The sequence below is a fragment of the Rutidosis leptorrhynchoides genome, chromosome 1, assembly GCF_046630445.1.
Source record: "Rutidosis leptorrhynchoides isolate AG116_Rl617_1_P2 chromosome 1, CSIRO_AGI_Rlap_v1, whole genome shotgun sequence".
Classification (NCBI taxonomy): domain Eukaryota; kingdom Viridiplantae; phylum Streptophyta; class Magnoliopsida; order Asterales; family Asteraceae; genus Rutidosis; species Rutidosis leptorrhynchoides.
In genome coordinates this window covers 704,211,925-704,220,462 of record NC_092333.1, presented here as the reverse complement: position 1 = coordinate 704,220,462, position 8,538 = coordinate 704,211,925, and positions in this window count along the sequence as shown.

The following is an 8,538-nucleotide window of genomic DNA, read 5'->3' as shown; positions in this document are numbered from 1 at the left end:
GGGAGCGATTCAAAACCCTGCTGAAGAAATGCCCTAATCACCAGCTAGAACGATCAGCCCAAATCTGTACCTTCTACAATGGTCTTACGGTAAATCATAGGATGACGATCGATGCAGCAGCTCAAGGGAATCTGATGAACCAAACCGCAGACAAAGCATGGGAATTGCTCGAGAACATGACGATGCATCATCATGACTAGAACAGTGGTGAAACAACCTCATCATCTGGACCACTCTCTGCACTTAACAATCAAACGGAGTCCATCAAATCCATCACGGATAAAATGGAATCTCTTGCCAAACAACTCAGAGAATTGAAGATGCAGCCGCAGCAGGTTAACCAAGCTCATGCTTGTGTTAATTGTACCAACCCGCAACCTACAGAAGATTATCAAGTTGAGTTCGAAAACCCTGACGATTCAGTCTGTTACGTCCAATACCCAGCTCGTCCACCAAATCCCGGATTCAATCAACCACCTAGGGTTAATCAATTTCAGCGAAGATATCAACCTTTTCGCTATCGCTATCCACCTTATCCAGCCCAACATTCTCAATTGACCTACGATCAACCACTTCTACTCACTGGTCCCCCAGTTGAGGAAAATTCCCCTACCACCCAGATTACAAAAGCAGCTAACCCCACTCTCGGAGCTGATGATCAGTTAACTTAGTTCATCCAAGGACAACAACAGCTAAATCAGATAACTGCAACCAGACAAGATCAGGCGGAGATACTAATGATAAATCAATTGGCTCTGATCAAAAGTTTGGAAACGCAGCTAGGACAGTTATCACAACGCCTTGAAACCCGACCGCAGGGAAGATTGCCAAGTAATACTATCCAGAATCCCCACATAGAAGAAGCAAAGCAAATGGATTCCGTAATCCCAGAGGAAGAACCACGAAGAAGGTCAACTAGGCTCAAGAACAAATCGACATATACTCAGAAGCTGACCCCTAAAACTCCAGTTCGCGTACCTTATCCTGGAAGACTACAAGAAGAACCATCCAAGCTTGATTCCTTCAAACTTGATGGAAGATTCTTGGACACCATGTCCAAAGTTCCCAACCAGAAGAGATACATCCGAAGGCTTCTTTCTACAAAGGAGAGGATACGAGACTCTAACAAAATTCCGCTAAGTGAAGAATGCTCTGCATTACTCAAAACTCTCTACCACCAAAGCTAGGAGATACGGGCCGATTCGTTTTCCCGTGTTTAATCTACCAATATGGAACCATTCATGCGCTAGCAGATTTAGGAGCAAGTATCAACCTAATCCCCTACTCTCTCTACAAGAGATTAGAGTTAGGAGACTTGTCACCAACCAAAATGACAATCCAACTTGCCGATCATACAATTCGATATCCTAAGGGCATAGTTGAGAACGTCTTGGTGAAAGTCGACAAATTCTTGTATCCTACGGATTTCGTAGTAATGGATATCAAGGAAGACCTACACACCCCAGTAGTGTTAGGAAGACCTTTCATGAATACGGCTAGGACTGTCATTGATGTGTACAATCAAACCATGATCTTACGATCACATGGGGAGAGCGTTACCTTCAAAATTGACCGACCAACCGATCTTTCTGGACAGGCAGAGATGTTTGCTATTTCCACCAGACGGATCACTTCCGATGATGAGTCTTCACCACCAGCCGATGATGTCGAGATGGGTGTCAAATCACAGTCTGTAGACTACCCAGGAATGGAAGAAGAGGATCCTAGCGAAGAAATAGAGGAAGAATCTGAGGAGGAAGAGGAAATGGAAGACGTGAAAGAAACTGCGACAGCACCCGTTCCAAGCACTGAGCGTCATGAAGAAATAATGAGTCTTGAGAAGGCAGATCATAGTTTAATCATTCGCTTCAAGAAGAAGACCGACAAGGCTGAGGTTAAGGATATAGAAATTGATCCTGTTAGTATCAAAGCGGAGAATCAGAATACTGAAGAAACCCGTTCATCAGAGCCAGATACCGATGATGACGAGGAAGAGCATCATGAAGACATTCTGACTAACTCACACTCTCCAACCGAATTAGATCAAGGGGAGTCGGACTCTTCTTCAGATCGAATTCCAGTTATATCCACACATACAGACATGATCACCTTCATCAATGACACCGATGAATTTGAAGACATTCTCGAAGCCATCCGAAAGTCAACCATTGATTTTTCACTACGCTTAACAGAACGAATTATGGCTATCAGAGAAGAGCACCACCTCTATCTCCGAAGAGAAGACAATGATGTTGAAATCCTAGAAGAACGCATTCAAGACTTTATCAGACAATGATGTTGAAATCCTAGAAGAACGCATTCAAGACTTTATCAATTCTCTTCAAGATCATATCTATCACGAAGAAATGCAACGAGAGCATAACTCAGTAGTTCGTACTATTCTCGAAACAAGATTCTGTCGAGATTAGAAGATCATTTACTCTAGGGTTTACAACGCCTTTGCCGAATCTGCACTTCTGTTCTCGTGAAACCAACGAGCACTACTGACTCTCATCCGGAAGCACATGGATCTTTCCACCGGCCGCCCGACTTATCACTCTGATTTGCAAATGATCGAGGATATTCACAGTCTTTTCGCTCTCTTAGAAAGAGATAATTTCGAAAGCACACCAGACAGACTAGTGATTTACGTAACAATTGATCACCACGCTGATCTGATTATCAAAGAGTTACAAGACGCTGTTATGAAGGAAGCAAGACGAAACAATCCGTTCTCTCATCTTGAACCAGATCAATTCAACATTGCCACCTGTATTACGAAGCAGCTATCACGTATCTTCCACGAGTCCACGGATCCTAGTTTCACATTTAAAGCTGGATGTCGGGAGATATACTCAAAGACGGTGAAATTAATACTCGGATCAGGATTGCTGTTCACTTCTTTCCAGCTTCGTCTCTTAACTAATCTGTGCAAAGCAACCAACTCCTACTGTAGAGATCATCGTTCCGAAGACTTCGAAATTCTAAAGATACAGTTTCTGACATTTTTTGAAGACCTCCAAAATGAGCATCCCGTCAGAGAAATCATCAACACCAGCACTGCTTCTATGATTGACATTCATGGGTCAACCAGCAGGGCTATGGATCATATTCTCATCGGACTTCAAGACTTATCAAGAGCCGAAACTACGCACTACTTATCTTTCAGAAGATCTTCAAGAGAAGTACCGGATTTGTTACCACTATTGGTCCGACACTTTCTCAGGACTTATCTACCAAGACTCACATTCCCTCGAGAAGACCAAGATCACAACTATCAGCGAGGAATGTTCGCTTTTTGAAGCATCATTACGGTCTAGCCAATGACCTTAAACAAAAGCGCTTCTCGGGAGGCAACCCGTGCAATAAAGTAGAGTAGAAGAATAAAGGATGACAAATGAGCCGATAAAGAAGCAAGGAAGCCAGCCGCATCTGCTAGGGGTATTTCTTTCTTTTCGCTACTAGCTTAAGATTCAAAATATTCCACATCCTAGCTTATCACTAAGTGTGGGATAACACCCAAATCAAAACACTAGACAAATACTCCCAAATCTTCAACTAAAACTCCTAAGTGTGGGATACACTAAGAACATTGAGGACAATGTTCGTCTAAGTGTGGGATGTTGGTATCTTTTTATGCTGTATTATAATAAACCATTACGAAGATTCCAAGTCCTTAAGCCAAATTTCAAAATTTTTGCAAAAAGAAACCCTTTTCGAAAGAGTATTTTTGAAAACCTAAACGTTTGTCAATAAAAATAAGGCTTAAGTAAGGTGGAATTCTTGTTAGATTGAAATCTCTAATAGAGCATTGCATGACTAAGGCATTATCGACCTAAATTGATTATGGTGAGGCACCCCAAATAAGACCAGCATTCATCTTTAATGCTTCACTATTTTTCGTTGAGAGTGCCGATGTCTGTGCTCAGAATTAGAACTTACTTTAGATCTACATCTCCAAGCAGCGAAACGTGGTACGGTTGTAATAAAAATAGCTACCCATTTGTCAAACATAAACCTTCCACACCTCCACTACTTCTACTCCACCACCACATCCATATCACCTTTACTATTTCTCGAAAAACCCAGAAAATGAGATTCCTTCCGAAAACCCGATGTTATAAACCTCTCAAGTATCATGGCAAAGGTCTTGAAAAAGTTTACCGGCAAAAAGTTTCTCGAGATGAAGTCTAAAAAAAAAAAAATCTTCAAGTTCTGAAAAAAGGAGCAGAACTAAATAAGAGAAATGCCGAAGAAAACTCGACCGAAAATGATTATCAATTGAAGAAAAGTTCAAAAGTGCTTCTCAATACTTCAGCACTCCTATCTATCCGAATAAAAGTCTGTATAAAGACTACATTACCCGTTATCTCACCCTTCAAAAACAACTTCACTACCACTCCAAAATTCCTTTCCCATCATTGATAAATGACCTATAAATCTGAGATTACTACCGTTCTCGCATTAGCAGTAAGGATTTGAGTCTTTATCAAGCCTATGACGATGGGTGCCGCATGACTGGCTATGAGCGTACTTCATTTCTTAGATCTATAGGGAACCCTAAACACTTGAGTGATTTGAGTGACCCGTGAAAGCTAGCCTATGTCATGTAACCTCCTCGCATGCTTGCAGAGATAATTTCAATCCTAACATAGATGACTCACCTTATCTTTTTGCTCTTATAATAAAAGCAAACCGCTTAGGCTATTAGAAAAGAAACACCGAAAAGATTCTTAAGAATGAGAGTTTGCTTGAGGACAAGCAAAGTCTAAGTGTGGGATATTTGATATCGGCTAAAAAGTCACGTTTTCACCCCGGTATTAAGGCCCAAAAACAAGAAAGATTCAAACTTTATCGGCAAAATACCCACTTCGTCGGTTAGAATTGAAGAACAAGTAATTACGAAGGGGGTGCAAAAAGAATCAAGAGAATCGGAGCTAAAACGAAGATTCTAGAGCGAAAACGGTGAAAGACAAGAAATCAAGTTACGATCCAGGGAATCAAGGCTGACCAGCACACCATATGGCTTGCCATATGACCTGCCACTATGGATACATCTTTCTAGATACGTGCCACCAGGTGCCTTCACCATACGGCCTGCCAAATACGCCCCACCATACGGCCTGCCAGGCGTATTTTGGCATTTTCCTAGTCTATTTAATGGGTCTTTGTCATTCATTCCAACACACACTTCAATTCACTTTTTTCTCTCTCTTGTACAATATTAGTCATACTTTCAAGACCTTCTCACCTCCTAGCGGGAAATTAAGTACCCGGAGGTGAACGCTGAAGATTGTATTAGGAGAGGTCTGGAGTCTTGAAGTTGTCACTTTTGTATTCGGAACTCGTCTAATCTACTGGTACCTCTATCCTTTATCTTATATAATGTTTTATTATATTGTTGCCATGATTAGCAAGTAGTTATCTTTAGTGTATGCTATGATGTAAGCAGTTATAATGCCGAAATAATATTATGGTTTGTGTATGCTGTCAAAATACTTTCCGATTATGCTTTAAACTCAATTGCTTTTCCAACTAATAGAACGTAGTTATAGGCTCTGTTATTGGGAAGTCGCGAACCCCGATTCAGAGTACACTATCTGTGTCACCCCTTGGTAAGAGAAGTCTATCGAATACAACGTAAGATCGACTGAGGCACACCGGTTGTAGTAAGTCTATCAAGCTTTGGATTCCGACTGAGGACTCTTTTGTAGTGAAACATCTGACTAGACCCCTAGTACATTGTCGGTCCCAGACCATACTAGTGTAGTCACCAAGCATATAAACTTCGTACGTGCACGCTGAAGCCCAGCGGTTGTTGTAAGCTGTACATCTGCTAAGTAAGGCCATGGAACACGGTTAGTGTTGACCAGTACACTGCACCATAACGCAGTCTCAAGCATTGCACCCCGCTTGAGGGATTCTTAGTTAATTAAGGAACTGTTTGTTTAGACACATAAAGTATTGGACCGTTAGGATAACCGAACGTGTTCATGGAAGTCATCTTGACTTGGACATGGTGTTCTTTATGGTTGAACTCTTTTTAAGGGCCTAACTATCTTTTACCAATCATTAATGAAAGCATTGAAACACATCACGTCTCTCGGATATGGTAAACAATGTATTCTATTATGCTTAAGAAAGTTTAGACCATTTTGGAATGTTAATACGTCACCCAACCGAGTCGCTCAATTGGATGAGCCGTCTGAACGTGTATGCCTGTAGTCAGACTGCACAGGCGTCGGGAGTACGGGATGTTGATGTCTATTCAGCATCTTCAAGCCTAACGCAGTACCCAGTGACATGTCTTATGACAGGGGCGTTTAGGACCAGTGTAAAGAATACAAGGCCTCTGCCTATTCATGAGCCAGCATTCCATAATCTCGGCAGAATAACCGATGAAGTCATAGTATGCGCTTACTTTAACCTTATATGAATTACAAATTTTATTGCATTTACTCTATCTATCTTATAAATTAGAAAATCCCAAAATAAATATTCACTACTCCCTAACTATCTTAGGCTAAAATATTGGTTCGATGTTACTGATATCTCAAAAATACGACTCTAGGTCATACTTCCCTTACTCATAAGGAGTAGTAAGATTTAGGCCCCGCTAAATATAAATTTAAAACTGTACCCTCTCTCACGAGTGGCTGATCCTGGCGAGCCGCGGCCTAACGACACCACGCAAATAAAAACCGTCCGTTTTGGCCATATCAGTCATCCTTATAAAACTGATTCAACCGCACCTACCACTTCAGGACCCATTACACGAAACCGAAAAACCGCCCGTATGACCTGCAAACCTTATTTGGAAATTAAAAAGCATCATGATTCACCAAACGATAAGAAATCGCGTCATTTCTAATATGTTTTGTAGCTACTCGACTTCACGCCTTGTATAATAATATATAGTGTGCTATATTTTACATATGTTTTTTAAAATAGAGTAGTATGATGTTATTGTAAAATATTGTACAAAAAGAATAAGCGTGAAGTATTAATGCATTAAGTTTTTCATAATAGAATATTATTTGATCATAGTAGTTACTTGTGTACTAGCTATTGAGTATGAATTTTAACAGGTGGATACTACCCGAACCACAATTATAAAACGCTAATATAAAGAAAAGGCTTTTATAATAACAAATTCATATTATGCTACAAAGTGCTATTAACTACTCATAATATTCTATATGATTAACTCATTCAGCTATTTTTGAAGGAAATGGCCCCAGTAACGAGACAAAGCTTGAATACTGAAGAACTTCAAGCCTTTGCTGCAAGTGTTGCTGTAGTGGTGGCTGCAATGAACAACAACAACAACCAATCGGGTTCCAGCAGTGGAGCGAACAATACAGGCAACCGTGTAGGATGTTCCTACAAAGCCTTTATGGCCTGTAAACCAAATGATTTTGAAGGGACAGAAAGACCCATTGGATTAAAACAGTGGACGGAGAAAGTCGAAGCCGTGTTCGCAATTAGCAACTGTTCGGAAGAGGACAAAGTGAAGTATGCCTCACATACTTTTAAGGGTACTGCATTGACATGGTGGAATACCTACATGGATCACGTAGGACAGAATACCTCCTAAGATCTTCCATGGTCCGCCTTCAAGCACATGATGAAGGAAGAATACCGGCCCCGAACAGAAATCAACAAGCTCAAGACAGAGCTTAGAGAACTGACAACCCAAGGTTATGACGTCACTAGCTACTAGCGACGTTTCACAGAACTGGCTTTAATGTGTCCTGGAGCATTTGAGGACGAGGAAGCCAAAATAAAAGCATGCGTGAAGGGATTACCGGAACGAACTCAGGAGCATGTAGGTTTAAATGACCCTACAACAATGCAGAAAGCAAGTCGTATGGCCCATAAACTCATAGGCCAAATTGAAGGGAGGATAAAAGTGCAGGAGGCCGAGGAGGCCAAAATGAAAGAATGTAAAAGAAAGTGGGAAGAAAGCGGTGACAAGGGTCACCAACCCAACAACAATAACCAAAACAACCACCACAACAACAACAACAATTACAACAATCATCGCAACAACAATCACAACCCCAACAACAACAACAACAACAACAACAACCCCAATCCTAACAATAACAACAACAACTGCCCCAACAACAACAATAACCCCAATTACAACAACAACAACAACAACAACAACAACAACAACAACAACAACAACAACAACAACAACAACAACAACAACAACAACAACAACAACAACAACAACAACAACAACAACAACAACAACAACATCCTCAATCGCGGCAACAATAACAATAACTATAACAATAACATGAGGCAGAAAGTTCCGTGCCCAAGATGTGAAACCAATCATCCGAAAATGTTATGTAGGGTGTTATGTGCCAAGTGTAATAGGAAAGGTCATAGTGCAGCAAAGTGTGAGATTTACGGACCACCGGCTTACGGAAATAGAGGAGCAAATAATGGCGTCATTATTTGTCCTGGATGTGGGAAGCCGTGCCATTTTAAAAACGCATGTCCTAATCAAGGGAATAATAACGG